The sequence below is a fragment of the Drosophila montana genome, unplaced genomic scaffold, assembly GCF_035044405.1.
Source record: "Drosophila montana isolate Dmon_TW-CO22-7 unplaced genomic scaffold, ASM3504440v1 contig_2438_1, whole genome shotgun sequence".
Taxonomy (NCBI): domain Eukaryota; kingdom Metazoa; phylum Arthropoda; class Insecta; order Diptera; family Drosophilidae; genus Drosophila; species Drosophila montana.
In genome coordinates, this window is record NW_026997315.1 from 933,693 (window position 1) to 960,438 (window position 26,746).

At 37.8% G+C, this 26,746-nt stretch overlaps 1 protein-coding gene across 1 annotated transcript in view; it reads right to left on the reverse strand.

Moving 5' to 3' along the window:
* The window catches only part of mbl (muscleblind), a 228,494-nt gene extending 218,904 nt beyond the window's left edge, over positions 1 to 9,590 (reverse strand). Inside the window, exons 1-3 of the mRNA XM_064682175.1 lie at positions 9,081 to 9,590; positions 6,975 to 7,159; positions 4,649 to 4,675 (exon numbers count right to left, since the gene is read on the reverse strand). The gene's annotated coding sequence lies outside the window, so the exon portion shown is untranslated. The remainder of the gene's footprint in view (positions 1 to 4,648; positions 4,676 to 6,974; positions 7,160 to 9,080) is intronic.
* Between the last annotated feature and the right edge of the window lie 17,156 nt (positions 9,591 to 26,746).

The following is a 26,746-nucleotide window of genomic DNA, read 5'->3' on the forward strand; positions in this document are numbered from 1 at the left end:
AAAACCTGGCGACTCAAACAAAAGACACACAAATGGCGCATAAGGCAAAAGCGACCTTACAAGCTATTTAATAAATACAAATATTTACAAAAAAAAAAAAACTCAATTCCTGAATAGTATTAATACACACCCGTGGAACGTTATGAAGCACGTATTCATTAAGCTCTTATGTAGGACTTTGACAAAATATTTGAAGAAAATCGGAGAAAACTTAAAGCGTAGCCCAAAAATCTATGAATCGCATTTTCCACCGAGAAAGCTCGCATTCTGCGAAAAGTGTAAAACACGTCTTAATTGATTTTTCATATAGATCATTGGAAAAAAATGTTAACACGAAACGTCACCCACCAAATCTTTGACCCCCATTTCCACCAAGGAGGAATGCATTTTTCAAAAAGTGTGAAACACCCATCAAATGAATTTGAACACATATCTTTGAAAATGAGTTTGAGGCCGATCGGATGGTAAACAATTAAGTTTCATACAAACTTGCGATTTTTACACACATGTACACATAACTACAGTGAAAATTTCAGCTTGCTAGCTCTTACGGTTTGGGCTGTGCGTTGATCACCAATCAGTTAGTCAGTCAGTCAGTCAGTCAGTCAGTCAGTCAGTCAGGACACCCAGTTTTATATATAGAGATAATATTAAGAATGTAAAAATGTAAATAATTAAATTTTAAATATAATTTTTATTATTTGAAAAGAAAACTTACACACAAAAGAAATAATTTTGCGCTCTGCTATATATTACATGGTTATTTAGCTGGCAAATCGTTATAGGACGATTCATCAAATATTATGGAAATTTAAGCAAATGTCCGTAAATTCAACGTATCGATACTCTTGATAGCTTACATCAATGGGGATGTGGAATGTGGAATGTGGAATTGCCAAAAGGCATCGATAATCGCACACAAAACGCTCACAAGCTGAGCCCACACAAATGCGAGTGGTCTCATACAAAGGGGAGCCAAGAGCTCTGGCAGAGTTCTGGCAGCCTCATTCGCACACACTCGCATTTAATCACTATTCACTTCATTGATTCACTTATTCAGTTTTAGTATTCAGTATTCTGCCAGCCCAAAAATGCCAACGTTCGAGCACAGTCTGTCCCACTCATGCCCATTGTCGCCTCGGTGTGTGCTTGGTGTTTGTATTGTGTGGAGTTTGTGGCTCTTTTGCAACACTCATGTAGTGCAGTGTGTGTGTGTGGGTGCGTGTGCATGTTTTGCGGGCTTAACAATCGCATTTGACAGTAGCTGCTGTTCAATGCACATAACTTGACAATTATGCAAGTATTTTTCATGGTCTTAATCCTGGTATATTATTGGATGCTCTGTGGCATTAATCGCCCAACCAGTGTTGCAAACTGTGTCAATTCGTTACGTTACGAGTCAAGTGCTTGAAAACTATATGTAAGTGCACATATATGTGAAATGTATTTGATTTAAGGATTGCAATCATTTATATAAGAGAACACAATATTTTAATGAAAATGTCAGAAATTTATGTTTACCCAAAAGAAATTTTAGATGCGTTTACGAATTTCTAATACAATACTTAGTGATTACTTTTATAAAACGAGGATCGGGGTTCGAAGCCCAAGCACAAATATCCCAAAATCTGATTGTGCATAAAACTTATTATATACTACTAGAATATATTTATCTCAGCTTCAATAATTAAGTGCAGTTTTACTGTTGGCTTTTTACTGAACTACCAAACTACGAAAGCATTCAAAATCCAATTTACCTCAAATCCTTCACTCAAGGATTAAGTTGGAATGCATTATAATTGCAGAGCTCAAACAGCTGAAATCCAGAACACAACACACCCATACACACACGCGCACACACACTCTAGAGCTTGTTGACAATAACTTCTGTTCTTCCTTTGCTTTATTTCGCTCATGCCTCGCATAATTCTTAAGTGCATTAAGTCCTTTTTGACTTCTGCTTTTCTTGCACTTCAACAAATAAAATGTGAGCCTTTCCGCAGTCAGGACCCGTCCGTCCAACTCTCTGTCACATTGTCTCGCTGTCCCACTGTCTGTTTGCGCCTATTTGTCTTTGCGCCAGCAGCGCCCCGAATAAAGTCAATGTCAGACGGGCTCCAAGTGAAACTCAATTACACACAAACACACACACATACACACACACAAGCACCTGCAAGCACAACAAACAAACACACACATTTTATTCACATATGCAGCTGCAGACGCATACATCACTTTTATTTATTTACATACCAAAGGAAAGTAAAACTGCACCAACAGAGCCGAAGTCTTAATACTCTATTCACAATTCGTAACATTATCTAGAAAGTAAAGCAAAGCAAGATAGAAAATAATACAAAATAATAAAGCCATAATAATAAAAATAACAATAATAATAATCATCCTCATAATATTAGTTTATAGACACAATAATATTATAGTTAAGTATATGAAATAAAGTAGTATTTAATAAAGATTCTCAAAATTTGCTTTATAATTAATAAGATATATTTATATCAGAGCAGAGATTTAATTTCAAATAAAAAAAATTATATTCAAATCTAAAGTTAATATATGTAAATCAATATTTTATAGATTTAATTTAAATAACAAAAAAATGAAAATAATATTAAAATTATTCAAATATATTCCATTAATTATTGTTTTATTCGCTTTAAAGCGAATAGCTAAAAATAAACAAATAGAATTTTTAGAGATACGTTTTTTTTCCAGCTGCAGCTCAAAGAAAACTTGAACTAAATAGAACTAGATCTAAACTAAATAGAACTCTGTAGTTATAGGTCACAAATGTCAATCATTTTTGTAGGGTATGCTGCAGTCGGTATTGTTTTCGATACGCTGCATTGCGTTGCGTTTCGTTTCTTTAACTTTATGTTTATGTCAAGGCGCAACAAAGCACACAATCACACACACACAACACCCGCACACACACACACACACACACACATATGTTGCAGCTGGCGCATAATGAGCGCAAAAACATCCTGTGTGTGGATTGTCTGCGCTGGCAGGACTCGTCCCGCTTCATATTTGCAACGTTTGCCAAGATTTGTGCGCTTTTAGCGAGGCGACATTCAAGTTTTTCGCCCCTTTTTATATTATTATTTCACTTTTTTTGTGACTTTTTAACGCAGGACATGAATGCGAATGTCTCTTAGCCAGTGTGTGTGTGTGCTTGTGTTTGTGTGTGTGTTAGTCGGCATGTCGCCAGTTTTGTTGACTTCGCCGTCGCCGTCGCCGTCGCCTTTCGCCGCCTCCCGCTGCGTTTTGCGACATGTGTCGCATTGGCATTCTTCGCATCCTGCCAAAGTTAAATGGATCTCGTAATTGTTGTCATGGCCTCCGTTGCTCGTCCTGAATGCCGCTCGCTCCTCGCTCCTGGCTGCTGGCTCCTTGCTTACACGCCTTAATTGTTTTCTTTCTCGCATTTGAGGCGTAATTTTTTATAGAAATTGCGGTTTAATTGCTGCATTTTAAATGCAATTGAAAAGACATTGAGCGCACTTTTGCACTCTGCACCATGGTCTATGTCCTTTCACAGGGATAACGTGACATTTGCGCTTTGTCTTCCGGCGTGTGCACGCGTGCCTTGCAACATTTTCGGGGGTTGCTTGTCCACGACCGGCGGCTGTTCAGGTTGCACAAACACTTGCGGAGACAACACTTGACACGAACAACGACCCATATCCTTGAAGGAGCCGTAGTCAATTCGGCCGGCCTGTGTGCTGGCATTTTGGGGCATATGTTAATGAGAGATCGGCTATATTCATCGCAGCGTTGGGTTGGATTTGGGCTGGGTTTTTGTCCTCTCAATTAGTTTGGTCTGCCCCTCGCATAAATATATCCTATGTTAGCTACTTTGAATTCTAAAGTCTACTAAAGTAATATTGAACCTTATATAACTCATTTTAGAAGTAAAGTAATTAAAATGAGTTAATCAAAAACGTAATCATATTTTTATACAATTCTCTCCACACTAATCAGCACTATCATTATTAGCTTAATTATGTTTACATCTGTCTCTTTTTCCTTTAAATATCGCTCAATCACATAAGCCAGGTTTTTTGTTTATTAAGTTCCTGCCAATTTCCACACTCGCATTGGAAACTAAATTCCAATCGGCCTTTAATCTGCAACACAAACGCAAAGTTACAAAGTTTGAGCTGTAATCAATGCCAATTCAATGGCAACATTGTCAGTGCTGTGCAACGCATTAAAAATCCAGTGCGCACTAAAAACGCATGCAAATATCAAACGGTATTATGCGTCCCGATCTCCGACCCCCGACCCGTCTGTGCCCACGCATCACACTCACTGCCAGTTAGTTGCTGCAATTTTCCATGCATTTTCATTAAAAAAAAAAAAAAAGAAGAAAGAAAATCAACTTTTTTTACGATGCACAAACAGCCAGTGGGGAAATTGTTGCCTGGTAATGAAACGTCTATAAAACTCAAACGAATGCACACAAATCGCAAATCATTTCTCATAAAAGCGCATAGTGCATTTGGATTCCCTTTTTCCCAACGATTTTTACCACTTTTTTTTCCAAGCAGCCTTTGTGTGGCTGCGATAGAGGTGAATGCGCCAGACTTGGATAGAGAATTATCACTAGCTAATCGGAACTTACCTGAGCAACAGGGCGCGGCCAGGGGAGCTGAAAGAGAGTGCGAGAGAGAGAGAGAGAGAGAGAGAGAGAGAGAGAGAGTGTGTGTTAGATAGAGATAAAAGGCAAATCAAAACGCAAATTCAAACTGTGTCACATTCGAGCCCCTATATCATTATTCATCAGGTAAGCAGCCCGCGTAGCCGCCAAGTGGTCGCGTTTCTTGTCTCGAAACCAGACTTTAATTATTTCCCTATTAAAAGTCGGACCCGTTGACGGATAGGCAACTGCAGGAAACAAGCTTTCAGCAAAATGTTGCCTTTTTTCAGCTTTTCGGTTTTTTCCTTAATTTTTTTAGTTTTTCAATTTTTATGTGCTGTTTGATTTGAGGAGTTTTCTCAGACAGTTGTGGGCTGGGCGTGTCATTTAACTGTCCGATAATAATAGTGCTGGCAACAAAGTGGAAATTCAGCTACTGGATATATGGCAATAAATTAAGCTGACTTTTCAAAGTGTAAAACAACAATTTCAAAAGTTTGCTTTATGACTTGTGAAGCATTTTCAGCTGATTAACAGCCCGAAAGCCGCTTTAAGCAGCAAATAAGGAAGTTTGTTTTTTTATTGTTAGCGACAACATTTTTTTCAATTAGCCAGTGTTTGAAAATTGACTGAAAGCATTGGCTAAAAATAGCTATGAATAAGCTACTAAAGGATTAGATCGGTATCCACTTTAAGCAGATTTTATTGATAGAGTGTAGTTCACAGCGTTATTTTTGCTGCTTAAAGCAGCTTAATATTTTTTTTTAATTTTAATTTGCATATGACACTGACAGAAAATATTTAATTACATGAAGGAATGACACTAGCTGAAAGCTTATCTGGCTTTAAGATTTCACATGCTTTCAAAGCTTTAAGCTTCTTTTTTTTCAATTCTGATATTTATATGACTATAATTATAAAATACTATAATTATTAGATTCCTTAGGAAAGCTTCACTAAGTACTAAAGCAAAAATATATAAAAATTAAAAATAATTTTAGCCCAAAATATTTTGAAGGAGCTTTTAGCTCAAAGCACTTTGAGATGCTTTCAAAGTTTCTGACTGGCAAGTGCAATTAACGTTATGCACTAAGTCTACTACTACTCTCTAAAATGATCTACAAATGTTATAGTTTGGTATTTTTCTTTATTTTTTCTTATGTCATAGAAAGAGCAGTCCTTCGTGGATGAATTGTCTCAGTGAGTTAGTCAGTTGGGCATTTAAACAACTAGGGTCCTTGTTCTGTATGGATGTAATATTATCTCAGCCAAAGAATCCGGGATCGAATTCCTAGCTAATGTATGGATGTAATATTGTCTCAACCAAAGGATCCCGGTTCAAATCCCTGGCTAGTGCTATTCAAAAGACTATGCTGAAAGTTTGTTACTATATCTTGTACTCATAATAATAATAGTAATAGGTATATATATTATTAAAAATCATTTAAAATAATAATATTAATCTCATAGCTAATATGGCAATCTATTTGTTGACCGTTACATCCGCTGCATTTGAACTTTAGGGAAAGTAAACTAGATTTGGTGTCGTTTCCTTTATTGCCATTCACATAAAATGCACTTACGCCTTTTACATAATTTCCTACAATCTCTCAGTTTTCAGCAAAGCCCGTTGGCATTACAAGAAATGTGTAACATGTTCGACTTTAGGTTGGGAGTTATGTGAACCGACTTAAGGATATCCGATATCAGGCTATCTGGCCAAAGCGCTGTGCTATTAATAACATTTGTTTATGTTTAATGAACGCCTTGCGGAACAGCACAAAAAAAAAGTAGTTTGCCCAAGTGAAAACTGGGCGGCTGAGCTGGTCAAGTGGGCCTCCGGTCGGAGGCAGACAGCGGGACCATTGGCGCCTATTAATTACCAACTCCGTCACAGTCGGCGTAATTTATGAGCTAATAGCTTTACTCAGGCGGCGTCAAACTATCGGACGATTTACATAAGATATAGCTACCTGAACAGTTGCTACAGTTTCCACCTGTGCCTGTTAAACAACCCCCCGGTTGATTTACACAGGAGGCGTCTTCAAGTCCATAAAGAAACGAGTTAAATCAGTTCATGGCATGAAATTTCGACTAAAGGTATCTGACTTTGGCGATAGTTGCAATAACCACGGTCATTAGTTTATCAAAATCGTTTTATATGGCCACATAAAAAGTTTACAAAAATAAAAACGAAAGAAAATTATTTTTTTACAACTCATGTCGATTTGTCTTACCTATGAAAATTAATTAAACTGGCTAAAGAAAATAATTATGTTCAACTTGTAATTAATTTTATATTTATACTTACTTTTTATAGAGGCCAATGCGTTTTAATTGAGTTGATAATAAAATGTGTTTAGTCTGATATATGTTTTCGTTTTTCACCACTAGAAAAATAGCTCCTTTTCTACACTTTTAGTCAAGTTTTTGTATTAAACTGTTTAAGATTTTATATCAATTATATTATTAGTTTCACGAAGTTCACAACTTTAGCTGAAAAATAAAATATTCTGTTAAAGCTAACATAAAAGTTAAAACATTTAAAAAATTGCAATCAAATGTCAAACGAAATATTGAATATATAGCTGCAAAGAGAACCCAAAATATAAAAACTGAGAAGATACAATTTATGCGCGAATCGAAGAAAATTTGTTACAAATTTAAAGGAAAGACGATTTCGCCAAGGCCAAAATCGAACTCAAGAAGTTGGGCCAAGTTCAGGAGCTAAATCTTTGGCTGGCTAAGCTGGCCGGAAATGGGGAGCACAGGGTGCACAGGGCGCACAGGGCGCACAGGGCGCACAGCAGGCGGCAGCACGTTGGAGGAGCCGCTGCTGCTGTCAAAGGCAACAAATTCAAGTGGCAACATGTTTCGACAACAATCTCGACGGGCAGCAGGGCCAGCGGCAGTGCGAATGTTGTCGAACAGCAACACAACAACAATGGGGCAACAACAAACAAGTTTGGGGTACTTCCCCCCACCACCCGCCGCACCAACCGCACTCGCTCAGGGGCAGCTATTGAAATCTGCTTTGCTGATTGACGTCGAATGTTGTGGTTTCGGTTACGATATTTGGTACCAAAATGCAAGCAACAACCCGGACCAGGAGCAGGATCCGGACCCGTACCCAGACCCGGACCCGTTCCCGGACACGTTCCCGTTGCCAGTCCGTGGCAAAAGCATCAGCATTTGGATTGGAACTTCGGGAAGCGCAACTGCTGGCATTTTGTTGTCGGCCAAGTTAGTAGTTTTGGCATTGTGCAGCGGGGGGGGGGGCAGACGGGGCACAATGTGAACTCCGTCTTTGTTGCAGCTCGAAATGTTGCAGTGAATTAAAGACAAAACTTAATGCAAATACGCTGCGATTATCGGATGTTCTGCAGTGCATATACCTATTAAATGTTACAGCTTCCGCCTGCTCATTTTTGGGTTTTCCTTTATATAGCTAACAAAACCAAAAGTTAACAATCCCTTTATGTTGAATATAGAAAATGGAAGCCTTAACTTTCGATCTGTTACAAATTTAAGGTTCATTTCCCATCATAAATAAAACAAAGAACTTTTTTAAAATAAGACAAACCTAAGTAATGTTATGTTTAAGAAATTCACTTTGAGCACGATTTTGGAAAAATATTTCAAAGCAAAACAGCACTGTAAATGTTTAAAATAAAAACTTTAATCACAAAAAAAAAATTTAAAAAATTTATAAAAAAATAATTTCACGTGGATTTTTTAGAGTAAAAAACTTAATAATAATAATATTAATAGCAATAATATTAAATTATACATAATATAATAGTTTAATGGAATGTGTATTATATAATAAAAACCTATTTTCAAAACTTTGTATATTATTAAATTTAAATATAAATATATAAATAAATGGCTTTATATTGAAATGCTTAAAAACTACCAAATCAATTTACTTATATAAACTCACATATTTTCCAAGTGATATTTAAACAAATATGCCACATAAATATCATTAAAACAATTTGCGATAAATAAACAAATTTATAGTAAATAAATAATTGTTACTAACATGTTTTTTTTTTTTGTTTAACTTGGTTTTGATTTTAATCTGTATTAGTACAATGAACAAATTGCCTAGAAAAAAAAGTAAGATACAATAAAAGTTAACAGGATTGAATCCAAGCAATGACCAATATATGTTAAAATATTTTAACATAAATTTAAGTAAGACATAAGAAAATTTAAAAATATAGAAAATTTATCGATAAAACAAAAGATATAACGAAAATGTCTAAATTATTTTACAAATCAAATTAAATATACATCAAAAAAAGTTCACAAAATAATACAAATAAATGTTAATATTTTTTGCGCTGTTACATTTTAACCTAAACTTTGTAAAGTTAACACAAATTTTGAATAATTTCACCATTTTCAATACCTTTTGATAGCCTACAGTAAATATGTTTTTTTTTAGTTTTTAACTACGTATTTTTTTCACACTGTTTGGTTCCGTTATGTTCTGCAGCAAGTTCTTTAATTGGTCACGCACAAAAGTCCAAATATATCGGAATTCTTGAAAGTTTTGATTACTCTGTAACGGTAAATCGACCGATGCGATAACAGAATTAATCGCTGGCTCGATCTGTCGATAAGCCGCGGGCAAAAGATCGCGAGCTGTGCAAGAAAAAAACGCGCGCGCAAATAAAACGCGAGCGATTCGCCTGCGCCAGCGACTTAGCGCTGGAATTGAAACGGTAAACGGACGCAAGCTACAGCAGCGACAGGCAAAAAATTATAAAAATCTGTTGGCTGATTTTTGGCTGCGGCAGCTACGGGGCGACGAAGTTGAAAGCGCGACGACAACAAACAAACTAACGGCAACTAACGGCGACGACGACAACGTCGAACAGAGGCGACGCAGCAGCGAGAACGAGAACCGTACGTGGAGAATGTCTAATGGAGACTGAAGCCAGCGGTGCAGGCAGAAGCAGTAGCAGCATTTGCAATCAAATGCGCTTCTTATGCGAACTGCCAACTGCGAAATGTTTTGGGCCAGAGCCCACCTCACCCCACCTCTCTCCCATCCACTCTCACTCTCTCTATGTGTGCAACGTTAAGAACAACGAAGCCAAAGCAGCGACAGCGCCAATAGTTGCACTCGACGCCAGCGTCAGCGCCAGCGTCGCCGTTTGCAGTCAGCGTCATCGCTGTCGTTGCACTCGAATAAGCGTTCGGCCGAAGCAGCTTTGTTCTTGTTCCGCTCGGCTCGCTGGCAGCTTCGTGTCGCAAAGGAGGACATATTCATATTCAAGCAGCCGACGACTGAAGACTCTGGAAAAGCAGAAGCAGAAGAAGCAGAGCTGAAGACGAAGGCGAAGACGTCAGCGACAAAGCTCAAGGCGCTGTCAACAGCAGACGACTGTTAACCTAACAGTTGAGACAATTGCGTGCTGTGGCCCTAACAGGAAGTGCGCTGCGGAAGTGCAGCAACTGCAACGCTACGGCAGCTCTTTGCAACTGCTCAAGAGCACAGCCTAAGAGAGCAGTGAAAGTGAAACCTCAAAGAGCAGCCTAACAGTGGGTGACACTGTTAAACAACTATTAAAATTTGTTTATGCAATTTCGCAAGCAGCCTTAAAAAAATACCGATGTTCCCTCTGTACAACTAAAATTTTGCTCAAATATGGGCATTGCTCTATTTGTGTTGTTTTGTTTGCTCAGTTGCGTAGCTGGCGAACAGAGCTCAGCTGCCATATGTTTTGTTTACCTCATGACAACAATGTGTTTGATTGTTGTCTGCCGCTTTGCACTCAAGAGCGCATGGCAAACGCTCTTCGCTGTTGTGTGCTCTTTGCGCCTGACGACACTCTTAAATTGGCATTACACTCAAGGCGCTGCTTGTGCAAAAGCACTCGAAGCTTACTGAGTTCAGATTCTGAGCGAAGGCAAATGAATTTGAGTTGAGTTTGCTTTCTGTGCAATTGTTCCCACTATATGAACAGTGCTGGCAAAACTATTGAGCACGGCTGCTTTCAAAAGTAAACATATTCAGAAATAATTTGTTAATTTATTTTGAAAAAGCTATAAAAAAAAGCGACAGGTTTTTTTGAAGTCTGGCAATCTCTAATACTGAAATTATGATGGGCTTACATAAGTTAAAGGCGAAGCAACAACTCTTAAGAATTTAAATTATATGCTTATAATTCACGCTGACGGAATCGAACCAGGGATTTTCTTTTGTAAAGGCGTCTACTTTCACACTGAGCCACTCTGTTGAGAGTATGATTAGAAAATATTGAGCATATTAAGGTCTTGCAGTTATGTGAGAGAACTTGTGAAGATCCTTGCTGGGTTTGGTGAAGATAAGATGAGAACATATTTTCATAAAAAAATTTCTTTTTTCTACTGATTTATGCTGTGTAGAGTTAAGAGTTTCGGACAGTGACAAGATTTACTTTGTAGGTGAGAGGCTGGCTTTTAAATGCCAGGTTTTTTGTTTAAATTTTGGGAGTAGCTCCACCTAGCGACACGAACAGATAAAGTTTGCTGCAAATAATCGATAACTCGATAAGAATAGATATCGCAATCTTGTTTATTGGGCATATCTCTCAGTTTTCAAGAGCAAGAGAAACCAAATTTGATTTGTAGACTCTCTGAAAGTACACATCGATCCAGGATATATCACTTGTTGGATACCTCTCCCCTTTTCACATGAAATTGAAATATATTACACACATACTTACACACATACAAATATCATATTTATTTCCTGAAAATTACATTATGATCAAAAAGTAAAAAGCGAAGATTATCAAAGAATGCGTTTTTTCTGCAAACCATTATTTTCTTTTGTTATATAGCTTAGTTGAACAACTATTGCCTTATGATTAATGGCCCTCTAATTTAAGTATTCCAATTATTTCTTTCTCTTATACAACTTTAAATATATAATTCCTTCCTTATATCATTATATTATTATTTTATTACATACATATATATTATATACATATAATATAACTTACAGTCCCTCAATATTTTTAATAATGTTCTAAAAAATATTCTTTAATTTTACTTCTCTTGTGCTCTTTCTCTTAAGTCTCTCACCCGTTTCGCTCTGCTTAAGCAACTGCAGGGACTGAAATCAAAAACAAAAACAAGTTAATGATTTGCAGCTCAACCGCATTTCGCGTTGCTCGGCATTCATGCTAAGCCACCAAATCTACCCCTGCCCCCACTCTGCCACCCTTCCCCACCCTCTTTCAACCTCTGCGCGCGTGTGTGTGTGTGTGTGTGAGGTGTCTGTCTAAACCAAAATTGCAAATTGCGCATACGGAATATTAATAATGAATGCCGCAATGGCCGCGAGACAAACAATTAAATATGTACCGAGTATTTTCCTGCTTCCTCTTCAGTTTCCCGCAGCTTCCTGTGCTTCTTCTTGGCGAGTGTTGCACGCTTGAAGGCGCCTCTGCAACAAGCTCATCCTCGGGCAGAGCTGAGTGCAGCGAGTCGACTGCACAAGTCGACTCGACCCGAGCCAAATCGAGTCGAGTCGAGTCGAGGCGAGGCGAGTCACCTTTCTGCTGGGGCATTATAAATTTCAGTCAGGTTTCTAATAACTTTGAATTAATCATCTTTTCCGGTTTTCCTTTTGAGGCACGCACACAAAAACTTCCGCTCCCGCCGCTAGATGGCGTCTGCAGCTGCTTTAAAGCCAGGCCGCCAGCCAGAGTCGGCTTTGATTAGGGGCTGTGGGCGGGGCGGGGTGGCCCGCTCGCAAATGAAATGTAATCCACATGAAAATTGCCTTGGCTTATGCAAAATATGTGACAAAGTTGAACCAAAGCCAAACTCAAGGCTCGATGCCCAGCGACGGACTTTTTTTTCGATACCCTGTAAACAGTTAATAGAAGGGTATAGTCACGTTGTGCAACTGTGCGCCACATAAAAGAGAAAATTGTTGTTTTTTTTTGAGTGCGATTTTCTGCCTATATAAATTTCTCACACACCTTACAAGACGGAAAAAAACAACGTTAAATTGATCAAAATTAATTTCCAAGTGATATTTGGAGAAAATTCCAGCGAGGGGGGACTATCGAAAAAAAATGATTCTGTACTTCCAAGACTTGGAAAATATCGATAAATATCGATCAACTCTTTAACTAAGAAACATTAAATGCACAGTTTGGTGCCTCAATAGCAGCTGAGATTGTTCGTTTGTCTATTTCTCATCGATAAATATCGATTTCCAACTCTTTTATTTAGGAAAAGCATTTTTCTTTCATTCTTTTCCACCTAGCCAAAAATCGATAAATATCGTACGGAGGGCTCCAGATATTTATATAGATTCTTTTATAAAAGACGCAGCGGAAAAAATTTGACATCATTGAAAACCGATAAATAATATATCGATTTCTGGGGAAATTTGCGGAGTTAATGCATTGCATTTTGTTTATATATATCTATATTTTTTAACGTCCGTTTTTGTATACCGAAATATGTGTACCCTTAGGAGACACTTACAGGGTATTTCCTCGCCAATTTTGCCGACTTTTACTTTTCTCAAATTTTATTTATTTTTTTTATCAACTTTGTTGTCGGTACATGGATATATATAAACATTTATATGTACATATATTTTTAAAATGCACAACATCGCACGCAGCAGCTGCCCCTCCCCCCTCCCCCCGCACTCGCCACGCCCATGCCTTTGGCTTGAGCTGGTGTAAATTACAGCAAATATTGCGCATACGCCGCGTTGGCGCGTTTGACGCTGACGTGAGACGACTTGAGTTTTGTTTGTTTGCTGGCTGCTGCAAATTATTATTAAGCAAGCAGCTAGTCTAGACGTTGCTGATTCTATGCAACACCCATCCACCCCCTAACCCACCCCCTCCCCATCCCCTCGCCGAGTGGCACATCTCTTGGCAAAAAACTTTAATAAATTCGGTTTGTATTTTGAGAACTTGAAACTTTGTCTGTCAGGTGGAAAACGCGCATTGCCATTGGGAATAGCCTAGCTACTTGGCACACTTCATCATCATTAGCGCATTGCTAAGTTATTGCCCCACAATTCTACCACACCCCATCCCCTGCCCCTTCCTATTCCCCTCCCCTCTGCGAGGCAGCCAGAGCTTTCGCTTGCTTCCTGTTGTGGCATAAATAATTCTCAGTTTTGCCATACGCGCAGATTTTCGCTACATTTAATTGCATAATTTGTCTTTTTTGGTAACTTTTTGCGGCTTTTTGGCTTATTTATAGTTGGTTGCTCGAATTATGGTTACGCGCGCTCCCCCCGCCCAACGTCCGACTCCCTGCTTCCCCATCTTTCCGTCTGCCCACGTAATGAGATCACGCGAAATTAGCTGCGAAATTCCAAGTCCAAGCTCGATTTATGTGGCAGCCGGCAAAGGTGCTCGTAAATTTGAAAAATTGTTATCAAAATTACAATTTAAGTGGGTGATTAGCAAAGCTGATGGCTCTGTTTCGTTTGAGCAAATTAAAATTAATTAAAGCTCCACGTTCAATGTGTGTCTTATTTTTAAGTAATTAATAAAGTTAAATTACAATTATATTTATTCATAAATAAATATACACACGGTTCTTGGTTTGTGTAGATATAGACTTAAATGTAATAATTAATTCTGAACTGAAGATTTAGCTAAGTTTATGTTATTGCCCAATATACAAATGATATACAAAAGTAACTACATGGTATAAAGATCTAGGGGAAGCCTATACTTGGCACTCACAAATAAAGTGTTCATTTAAATATTTAAGATATTGGAATAAAAAACAATATGCAACACAAAACATTAGGCAAGGCCCAGAAAGACTGTCTGAAAAATCCAGAATGTTCTTTTCAAATAAGTTGTCTAAGCTTTTGTACTTATATGGTATATCCATTATCCAAATCCACTTTATAAAACATTTAACATTTTGTATAGAGGGTATTATATTTTGTCATGAAATGTGTAACGTAAAGAAGGAGACATCTCCGATCCCATACAGTATATATATTCTAGATTAACATCAACAACCGAGTAGATATAGCCATGTCCGTCTGAACGTCTGTGTGTTTCTCTGCCAACTAGTCTCTCAGTTTTGAAGCTATCATCTTGGAACCTTGCATTGGTCCGTCTTTCTTTTGCAGGCAGTACACAATTAGGAACCAGCCGGATCGGACCACTATATCATATCGAAGAGTAGGTTCTTGTATGAACAAGATATCAAGATATCAAGATATCTTGGCCAAATTAGACATTTATAAGTTTCTCTTATATGCGAAATCGCATCCACATCGGACCACTATATCATATAGCTGCCATAACGATCGGTCGAAAAAATGATGATTGTATGTCAAAATATATTTTTCATCAAACTCAGCATTTGCGAGCTTCACTATTCTCAGATATCTGCAATAGCCAATTCTCTACAAGGGTATTAAATCTTCGACGTGTCGAATATATCCTTACCTTCGGTCGTCAATTCAGGATGTTTCGAACTTTTTTCTTGATTGATAAGGATATGAAGGGACTGCAATTAGACATTTGTCTAAACGAACGTTAGGAATGCTACGTATTTATATATGCTTCCGGTTGCTAAAATGTATTTGAAACTTGTTACAAACCAAATGTTAACTTGTTCAGATGGAAATAATTTGACCATTATTGAAAACGTTGAGAATTTGTTCCGGCAAGTCTTGGGCAGTTTATTATTAGAGCTGTAAGCAAAACAAAAATATAAATAAATAAAAGCCATTAACAAGTTCTTATTTTTTCCAGGCAGCAGACTTTAGGTGCTACGCCGCAGGAATTGACAATTGCTGAAGAATTTGGTTTTTAAAGAGGCATTGAAAATGCGAGACACAAATGCTATTTGCGGGGCTTTTCCGTTTAAATAAATTATGAGCTGTGGCGACAAGGTGTTAAGGGCAAAAATTAGAGACCAAATGCGGCCCGAGGCACGCGCCCATCAAATAAAGTTTACTTACGCTTCGCCAGCTCTTGGCCCACTAACGGCTCCCAATAAGTTCTGGCGAACGGGTTTCAGGGTGCGCTGCGTGACCAGTGACCCCCCCCACCCCCCTCTCCACCCATTCCCATTCCCCAACCCTGTAACTTTGACCCAACCCCAGCCCCGCAGCAATTGACAACTGCGCATCGTTAGCTGCAACCCTTAGGCTTGTGCCTCTTGTTGTTGCCCAAACAAAAAGTTTGTCTTATTTTGACTGCAAAGTGCTCTCGACGTGCTTTTGTTGTTGTATTTTATTTTATGTTTTTTTTTGTGTTGTTTTTTTCGTTGCGAGACTCGCGAAATTTGTCACGAATTTCGTGCGATTTTAATGACACTCGAAAAAGTGCTTGAAGTGGCGACTGTTTAGCAGGCTGCTTGTGTACTGAGGAAATGTTTTAAGTCAGTTTTCGAGTTGAAAATTCCAGCATATACAATAACTGACAATAATCCATAGAGTATCAGCTGCCCAATTTCCAAGCTGCGAAAATCTTTGCCAAATCAGCGCAAACATTTAATAGTCTTAAATTCTCAGCTAAAAATGTCCAAATAAATTCAACGAAAATCCTTGTACGAAAATGCGCACAAGTGGAAAATTGCATTTCCTTTGACTTCGTGTTGCTGTTCCAGCTGTAGTTGTTGCTGTTGTTGTTTTTCTTGTTGTTGTTGTATAATTTGTCAAATTTGTAATACAAACAAGACGCTCAGATTGGCGAACAATTGCGAAAGGCATTTGAATTAAGTGGAAACTGAACACAAAATCCTTGAAGTTGACATTTCAGAATGTTCGCAATGAAGAATACGCTTCCTATTTTTTAAAAAGGCGTATAGCCTTTTACTTATTATTATTTATAATATATATACTTACATCTAAATTCTATTAAAACTTAACAAAACACAATTACTTGAAGTTCACATTTGAGACTGTTCGCATTTGAGATAACTTTTTTTGGAAGAATATGTTCCTTTAGCCTATTATTATGTATATAATTTATTTACAACCCTTTAATAAAGTTTAAGTAAATGCTATTATAGTAAATTTATTCTTGTTAGAAATAATACATTAAAAGATGCCTCACAAAGTATGGGAGATCAAGCTTTTTAAAGTATCTTGGAATAAGGAAAGTCGATATTTTGAAATACTTTGTAATGCAAATTAAGCTCAATTTTACTTATATTAATTATCATATTCTCAATTTAAATTGTGGGTTAATGGAAAATAATTATTGAGAGCCTGAACCATTTTTTTAAGTTATTTTTATATATTCAAATACAATCTTAGAAAATTATAATTTTCTTCAAAAAAAAAAGTCTGAAATAAATGCAAATATATATATACTACAAATACAAATAAATACATAAGTTTGGTGCTACAACAAACCACAGCAAAAACAACAAACAACATACATTAGAAATGCCACACATACATATATGTATTTAATTATCTTCACCCTTATTAAAGTCCAAATAATCTTCGCTGCCTGAGCAACTGTCGTGCCTGCCCAACATTTTCAATTTTTCATACATAATTTCCCGCTATTAACAAATATTTAGCAGAGCCGCACTTTTTGTCGACCCCAAAAATAAGTAGATTACATAGTTGCCATTTAATTGACTCGCTGCTGCTCCGAATATATGTGAATAAATATATATATATATATATTTTTATGTGTGTGCATTTGTGTGTGTGCGTAGTATTTGAGTGCGTGCCTCAACGAGCTGCAGCGACAGCTGTCGGCATGCAAATGTCGCCCATATAAGTATGCTATAAACTTATACGAGTTCCGGCCAGGGTGGGCGTGCGTCTGTGTGTGTGTGTGTGTGTGTGTGGCCTGCAGCTGTGCTAGGCATGCGACTCAATTGTGGACATGCAAATTACATATTCTCAGTGCTTATAATTTCTAATTAATTATGCCATAAACGCCGCTTCTTGTGGTCATTTCAGCGCGCCAACAAGCCCAATAACTACACCCAAGTATGTGCGCGCGCGTGTGTGTGCGTCTGTGTGTGTGTGTGTGTACTGCTCCTAGTCATACATTAAAGCATTTGGCATTTGCTTGCGAACAGCGGCAGGTGTTTTTTATTTTTATTACAGCCCAGCTTTCAACTCTTTTGTTGGAATTTTTGCAAGTAAATCGCATAAGTTGCAGCTGCTCGAAGAGAATGACGTTAGCCATTGCACAGTGGGGCAAATTGGGCAGAGAAAGAGAGAGATATGCAAACAAATTTAAACAGAAATAATTACACTATTTGGTGGCCTAAAGATTTTTAAAGTAATATATATTGAAGAGCTTTCAAAAATTGAAAAGCATTACGATTATTACTTTATTGTTTCTTTACTTTATTTACAATTTATTTATTTTGATACTACAATCTATTTACATATTTCTAAAATATAAATTATTATATTTGTCAATTAAAGAATTGAATAAAAACTTTAAATTTTTTTTTAACTAATATTAAAAATTAAGAAATTCTTTTTCTACTCAAATGCTCATTTTATTTTATCACGTAATCATCAAGTTTAACCCACTGTGCAATGCATTTGCAATGTAAAAATGAATTTTTTACGCTGCCTTCAATTTCTTTTTTATGCTTTTGTCTCAACGCTTTCTTACACTATTCGTTTGTGTTTTATATTTTGTTTTTTTTTTTTTTTTAATATTTCAACTAATGAGCTGCAATTTGTTACAAATGGCAGCCGCAGCGACGTCGTTGCATGCGTCGGCCGGCCGTTGCCATGGGGCATTAAAGTTGCGCATACGACACGTGTGCCGTGGATGGAATGCAGCGGGAAGGCGGGCAAGTGGGCCATTAAAGCGAGTGCAGTGGCTGTCGACATGTCTCAAAGGGCGACCGAGCGTAAGAAAGTCATCAAATAGTTTCAAAGAGCGTCAGGATATGCGATACAGGCACACGCTGCAGCAAAGTTGAAGGACAGCGACTGGTTGGGGCCATGATGCGAAAAGTTCAAGCAAACAGCAGCAGCCGCAGCCGCAGCAGCAGCAACAGCAACAGCAACAGCAAAGTTTGCTGCCAAATGAAGCAGGCCAGGACCAATGTCTTGGCCAGCTTTCTGAGCTGTCCAGCCGCAGCTACAGCAACATCCTTGTGCATGTCCTGCAGGCCGTTGATCGATGCGAGTTTTTGGGCCTTCGCCATTATTAGCCATCGCCAACGTTTCCATTCCACTTTTTTTTTGCTTTCTATTTTGGCGCACAAACTTCGTCCTGGCCAGCAAAAACCCGTTAACAGTTAAGTGGATAAGCCAATTTATGAGTTTCGAATTTAACTTTGTCACTTTTTCTCCCCCAACCCTTGTGGCCTTTTGGCTCGCTTCCTTTCTCTCTCTCCCCCTCCCTCTCTTTCTTTCTTACACTCTGCCCCAGTCTGTCGGTCGCTCTCTCCCTCTCTTTCCGCCCTTCTGACTGTCGGCGCTTGGCACATTTAAGTGGATTTGTTTTGCTTTATTGGTTGCTCGGCAGTTGCTCAGCCCTGTTTCCCCTTTGGCCCTGCGCTTTCTGCTGTTGTCTGGGAACGGCGCTGACATTTTTAGGCTAAAAGTTTTTTAATTTTTATATATATTTTTACAACGTTTGCTTCATTTTTTTTTTGCGCTGTTGTGTGCCATTTGCTTTTCATTAATGTTGTTGCTTTTCCTCCTTTTTTTTTATTTATTTTTGTACGTAAATATTTTAGTCAAGCGTTAGCTTACACAAAACTAGGAAATTAAGGAATTATATTAGACTTATTATAAATAAATATTCTGAGGTCTATATATATTATTTTTTTAAATTTTTTAAATAAATTATTATTAATGTTCAAACTTTTGTTAGCAATTTATTATATTATATTTGGTGTTTCTTTTATATATTTGATTCTTTTATATTTTATTAATTATAATTTTTAATTTTCTACATGGTTAAATTGTTTACTAGTATACCCTTCCTTCGTTGATCTTCTTATGCGAATATTCTCCTTATTTTATGCTTACATTTCTTTTTAAACTAAGCCTCAATTACAAACTATTATATTTGCATTTCTCACAGCTTTGTAGTCCAGTGTAACTCGAATTTGCTCCTATGACATTTGAGCATATTTTTCTGGCTTTCAAATGCCATCGAAATGTTTGCAGTAATTTAAAAAAAATTGGCCAACCCAAAAGTTTGAGCTCATTCAGCCGAATTACGGCTCCAATTAGGATTAAGGAAAGTGTTTGAAATGCCGATTAGCGAGCCAACTTATGGACAACTTTTGACACAAGTGCCTTGTCAGTTGTTATTACTTAAAGCAACGGGCAACTGCACTTTGGGGCTTCAAATTTAGATTTTGGGTTCTCGGGTTGGAGTTTTTTTTTCTTGGGTGCGAGTCACGCGCCACTAAAATTGCCCGCAAATCTAGACCGAAAAATAAAGTTGAGAGCTCGTCTGGGGCTAGCCAGACGGACCGCAAATGAATGCAAGCTGATGATGATGCCCTTCCTTCCGTTCTCTCTCTTTCTCTCTCTCTCTCTCTCACTCTCTCTTTCTAATTCTGTTGATCGTTGCAAGCGCGTCAACTCATTTGCATATTTGCCAATTTACAACAAAAGAACTGCAACGTGTGTAGCCTTCAAGTGGATACCCCAAGCCAAGTGCCTGCTCCTGCACCATTTTCCCCTGTTCCCGCTGCTCCGATGCTCCTGCAGCTCCCGCTGCTGCTGCTTATGTATGCGACACGAGCATTGAGCGTGCGACGACCTCTGGAGCAGTTGCCCGACTCGCTCCTGCGGTCAGCACTGCGTATTCATAATAATCAGCCAACACGGGGTGGATGCCGCGTGCATTGGCCAGGCGCCTAAAAGCAGGCAGTGCCAGGGCCGTGTGCCTTTTCGGCCATGGCTTCAATTCCTTTTCCTATTACTTGTGCTGACGGATTTTGCTTTGACTCTCTGCTTTCTAGTTACGCTTTATTACTTCTGCCAGTGCAGCCAAACGAATTAGATATGCAACGCGCGTCCCATTGCGCCGCTGTCTCTGCATTTCTCCGAATACCCTTTCTATATTGAGTTCAACAGATTTGGCCCATAGTTTGTGTTTACGGGGTAAGGCTGTACGTAATTTTATTGATTCTTTCTGCCAGTCCAAAAGGTGACAAAGCGCAAGAGGTTATAAAGTAAGAAAACTCCGATTATGGTCATATCTCGATTCTTCTTCTTTTGATATTCGTAAACGTTTTACGGGCTTCTTCAAATCAATATTTCTAGTGTTTGTCTAGCTCAGTTTTAAGTTACATTACATACATCATTTCTTTTTCTTTCTCTCTCTCTCTGCCTTACTCTCCCCTCCCTTCCTCTCACTCTCTCTTTCTCTCTTCCGCCCATAGGCTTCTTGCTACTTTTTGTGCCACATTTGTAAAGGTTTAAACATTTTTAAAACATCATTATATTCATTTCAATTTCAATCCCTTAAATTTCCAAAGAACAAATACAAATGAACCTTTATCAATAAATACACTTTCAAATAATTGGACATAATATTAGTGAAAGAGCAACGAAGTTTCGTTGTGATTCCGCTTGCATTTCATGGCTTTCCTTGCCTGTCGCTCATTGCGGTCTCCTTAGCTGGAGCTGTCCTTCTGCTTGTTCTGTCTGCGCTGTCTGTTTGCTTGACTTGGGCCGAAAAACAAACTTTAATAAGAAATGTCCTTAAATGTGAGCCAACACCTGGAGCTGGCATGGAATGCAGCTTACATGCAACGCCAGCAAAGTTGGTGATAAAAATTAACGACTCCCAAATGTTGCAGTCAGCGAAAGTCGGTTCTTAAATTTTTAAGCATTTAATTTTGGACTGGCTGCTTTTATTTGATTTAAATATGCAATTCTTAATAGTCGTAAAACTGCCTTCACGCTTCTCTCTCAGCGAATTGAATCCTCATTCGCACTCGCAGAGGCATTCGCGTTCGTATTCGCATTCGAAACTATTGCAGTCACAAATTTAAGTCGGCTAAAAACTGGCTGGCAAGAGCCAGAGACAAAAATAACTACATTATTTATTTATGCAATATCTGAGTAGAGGGTACATTGTGCGCGGCGGCTGCCTCCTTTCTGGGTTTTACCATTTTTATTTTCAGCTCTAAATGCTGCAACATTTTGTTTACGGCCGACCAAGGAGCAAGTCTCCATCTTCCTTGCACGCCTCTTGCACAGCTGCCGGAGGTCCTTGGAATTCTGCTCTGTATGAAAATGCTGGGCGACTCCTTCATATTGCTGGCAAATGCTAATTTGTTTGCACATACCTTCACTGCTTTGCCTTGAATATTTCAACCATTTAAAATTGCATACCAGTTTCAAATAGTCTACAAATTTATGAAAAAATTGATAATCTACTGGGTTATTGCTAGGTTTCTCTTCAATATCAAATTTGACATACTTTTAATATACAGGCACGACAGAATAGAATAATTATGGGTACAATCAGTCAAATGCTCTCGAGAGCGTATTTTAGAAAGAGAGAGATAGAGAGAGAGAGAGGGAGAAAATTGTTGATGGGCATTAACATTTGTTGTTATAGGTGTGCTTCTTCTTTATAAAGGTGAGTTCTTTTCTCTCTTCCTTCAAAAGGAAATAAAAGGCAAAGGCAAAGCCGTATGCATAGCACAATATTCTTCTTAATAATACTACATCCCATTTACCATTTAATTAATGTAAATTAAATATATGAAAATTTAGTAATCTTCTAGACAGCAGGCGACCTTATTCTACAATAAGGAATATTTAAAAGTGACCAATTAATAATTTTAGTGCAGCTCGAACAACCTCGCCAGCTGAGCTTTTTAATTCTTTACTAAATAACTTAAATACTGACTAAACTAAAAATAATTTTAAGCTTAAAAACAAATTTCCCAATTTATCTAAAATATATTTTTTCTAGCTTAAGCTAGTAAGCATTGGCTAGGAGCACGTTTGGACTGTTTACTTAAGACTCACAGAATTGCGAGCGCCAAAATGAAATTTCAGTTCAATTGAGAACAACATATGCCGCAAGATGACAAAGATAGATATAAAAGCGTCTAACAATAGGTTTAAAAATAACAAAATATACTTAATACTTAAGCACTTACCCTTTAATTGTCAAAGTTCAGCTTTATATCACATACAATAAGGTTAAGAACAACTCTAACAACGAGTATTTTTGTAATTTGTTTAAATATTATTTTTGTAGGATCAATAAACACAGCACTTGTTAGTATATATATTTTATATATAGTACGACGGATCCTTTCTTTAAATTGACTTTTTTCTAATATAAGATTTTTAAAATAGTTTGTTCAAGTGCGCGCAAAACTGCAAACAAAAGGAAAAGCTTTGAAAAGCTTTTCGCATGCAAACGAAATAAAAGCTAACAGCTGATGCTTTGCGCATTCAAATAAAATACAAATTAAATATTGTAATAAAATATTGCATATGCAAATGGCAAGAATTTTCATTGAAAACTATTTATATAAAGCATATACAACATTTTTCATTTGCCTTGTCAATTATAACTTTGCACTCGCCGCAAACAGCTGCCAGTGCTGCACGTGGGCAACACACACAAGCGCACACAGACACACACATACAGAAACACAAGCACACACACACACAGACACTGCTACTTGTGACTTCACTTAAAGCACTGCCTCTCACTTCACTTTATGCAGATTGCCTTTTGAACTGTTGTTATTAATTTTCTGTGCAAAATTTTTTCAAGTTAGTCGAAAAACATTAGTTGACTGCCGACAAAAAAATGTTTTAAAAATGCGGCGATTTCAAATTGTTGACCACAATAAAATAAAATACTAAGCAGTTGTAATAAAAAAACAGCAACAACAAATGAATCGCGGAAATATGCCACAAGCCAAGCAGCTGCTGGGTTCGCGAGAGACTGAGAGAGAGAGAGAGAGAGAGTGAGAGGAAGTAAGACTGTGAGTGTGTGTGAGAGCGAGCTTTTGACTGACGTTGCTTTTATGCCGCATCCTGTATGCAATTTGCCTGCACATGCCCTAACCCCGCAGCTGGCAACAAAGTGTGTTAGATTTGTGCGGCGCTTTGTAATATTTCGAAAAAATGTTGTACTTTATTGGACAGCAGATATTTGTTGATATTAAAAAGTTGTTCAAGATTGCGCAATGTATTTTTGATTTATTTAATTATGCAATTAAAACAAAAAAATTAAAGCTATGCATAAAACATGTTTTGAATAAAATAAATTGAAGATTTAAAAATGAATCTAATCATTATTGTCAAATTTAATGCTGGCTTTTAATATCTTTATTTAGCTGGCTCGAGGTCAAATTTGTTTCCTATCAAACTAATCCATATTTTATAATTCCGTTCTTATTTTTTGTTAACAGCATAATTGGATATAAACTTATTTTATTTTGTATATATATTTCATATTTAAACATTTTATTGATCAAAACAGTTTGGTTTCAATATTTATTCTTCGATATATATTTTAAATTTATTTTAGACATGTATATTTGTTATATATATATTGTTTGATATTCTCTATTCGATTTTTTTAAATTCATATTCTGTTACTTTTATTAATTAGTTATAGGTGAGGAAAAAATATAGGCATATGTTCTTGAGAAATTCCAAGAGAATGCCAAGCTTATTTATATAGATTTTTGCGCTTTATTAAAATTATTTCAATACACAAAAAGAATTTTTGTCTTACTTTAATTAGTATATATATATTTTTCGTAAGCATATTTAAATACTTAATAGCCTAAAAAATTTCCGAATGTTCAGATTTTCTAAAGTTACTCAGAGTATTTTTTATTGTAGTAGTATCGATCGTTTTTTCTGTTTTCGACTAGTCGCTACGTTTCGCAGCAACCCTCGACATTTGTGAGAGTATATAAAAGTCGAGAAATTGCATTAGAAATTTTGTGCTTTTACTGAAACTCGTTTTTGTTGTTGTTTTGTTTGATTTTCATTTGCCTTTTTAATTTAAATGTTAATCGGAAAAAGAGCTGCTGCACTACTCTCCCCCCTACACTCCCCCTCCCTGACCATTCCACAACTTTGACATGTGTTAAATTTAAAGTGTTAACTGGCATATATTTCATAATTGCTGGCGTCATTTGCATATGATGGGACGTCAGACGACTGGCGCCAGTCGAAATGCCTGAAATAGTTAAAGTGACCAAAGCAGGAGGATTTGCGTTTGTACATATGTATGTGTGTAGATTTATGTGTGTAGTGTGGTATGTGCATAGCAGTGACCCGTACTCGCATGGATCACTTAAGTTTTTATGCTCGTATTTGCACACACGCGCAAACGCACACACACACACACGCACACACACTCAGACACACGTCTTTTATTGTGTATTTGTCTTGGCTGCCGCAAATAAAGACGAAGACGGCATAAAGACAGCCGGGCCGGACCGAAGAGCCAGGGAATTCATTAAAAATTAATCCAATGCCGGCGCTGGCGGAGTAAGTACGAGTATTTGGCCAGCGACAGGGATTGAGCGGGTATGGGGCTGGACTTGTTGTCTGCTATTCAATTACGTATGCCACGGCAGCCATGAAAATGACCTGCAGTGTCTGCACAGCACAGCACAGCACAGCACTGAACCGCCCGGCCCCTGTCTTGCCCCATCCCAGGGCTTGATCAACCTGGCCGCCGGGTTTTGGTAGTAAATTCTAACAGCACTTGGGTCGGCAAACCCTCAACGACCCACTCGCTGCTGCTGCTGCCGCTGATGCCCCATACCCTGGACTGGCTCAACTGCTTGGCAGTTTTATGTGTTTTGTCTTCGCAGTCGCATGCCGCATAAACGGAATTATTTACAATTTATTTTTACCTGGGACACAGGCAACAGGCATCAGGGAACGGGAATAGGAACAGGAACTGGCGTTGGCATTGGCGATTGCGATGGCATTTGCTTCGCTTGTTTGTTTTTGTGCTATTCAAAATGTCTTCATTACCGGCTGCTGAAGATGCCAAAGATGCGGCTGCTCAGTTCCAGCAGCTGCTTCATTGGCTTTAATATGGCGTTGGCCCTAGCCTTGGCTTTGGGTCTGGCGCTAACTCCGACTCCGACTCTGACCCTCGCTGTCGCTGCGGCTCTGTGAAGTGTTGCCTGTTTATTTGAGACATTTGCAGCTAACTAATATCCTGAGTGCTGCGCCAAGTAATTGGCTGATGGCCGAACGGCGGACAGGCAGACACTTGGCCAAAGCACCAGAGTCAGAGTATTTAATTTGTGCCAACAATTCCACGAGGGTTCTATGGCAATTGCTCAACTTGATTAAATGGAAACAACACTTGACTGTTGCTGCCACAAGCCACACTTTAGGCTTTCATTAAGCATAAGAATTCAAATCTTATTTCATGACGCCTTTAATAAAAATCAAACTCGCCAATCAAGAATAAAAAATTTGAGATGAAGCAATTTTGGGAAATAAATTTGATTGTGTTGGAAGTTTAATAATATATATAACGGTATATTTAATTACCTATTTAATTAATTGTCAAAATGCATGTGTGAAAGGAAAAATGCAAGTACATTGATTTCCAGGCATTTTGGAGCTAACATTAAAAAAACTGGCATATAAAATAAAATTGTTTTGATTTTTAGAATAATATAACTTCAAGCCACTTCTCCATATATATTCAAAACCAAAAAATATATAAAAATCTTTTCGAGAAAAATCTGTTTTAAATCTCTGTGAGCTTAGCTAACCGACAAGTTTCTTGTGCAGACCAGAAGCAAAGTTCTCAGCTCTGTCAATCTGTAATCTCAATAAACTTTAAGCCACCTCTGGCAACTCTTGTGTGGCGTGGCGATAACTGAAAGTGTTGCCATCTAATTGAATGGCAACTAATGCAACTAAGCACTAGTGTGTGCGAGCGAGAGAGCTGCAGCTTAACTTAATCAAGGGTCTAGGGCGGTTGGCAGCGGAGCAAGTGTAAACACTCTGCATAAATTAGTAAAAACTTAAATGCAACGCTTAAACGCCAGCCAAGCGCATCTAAATAGACATTAGCGCCCGACAAGGATGCTGCATCCTTCAGGCAGGCAGACAGAAGAGAGACAAGCACTTGGCTCGAG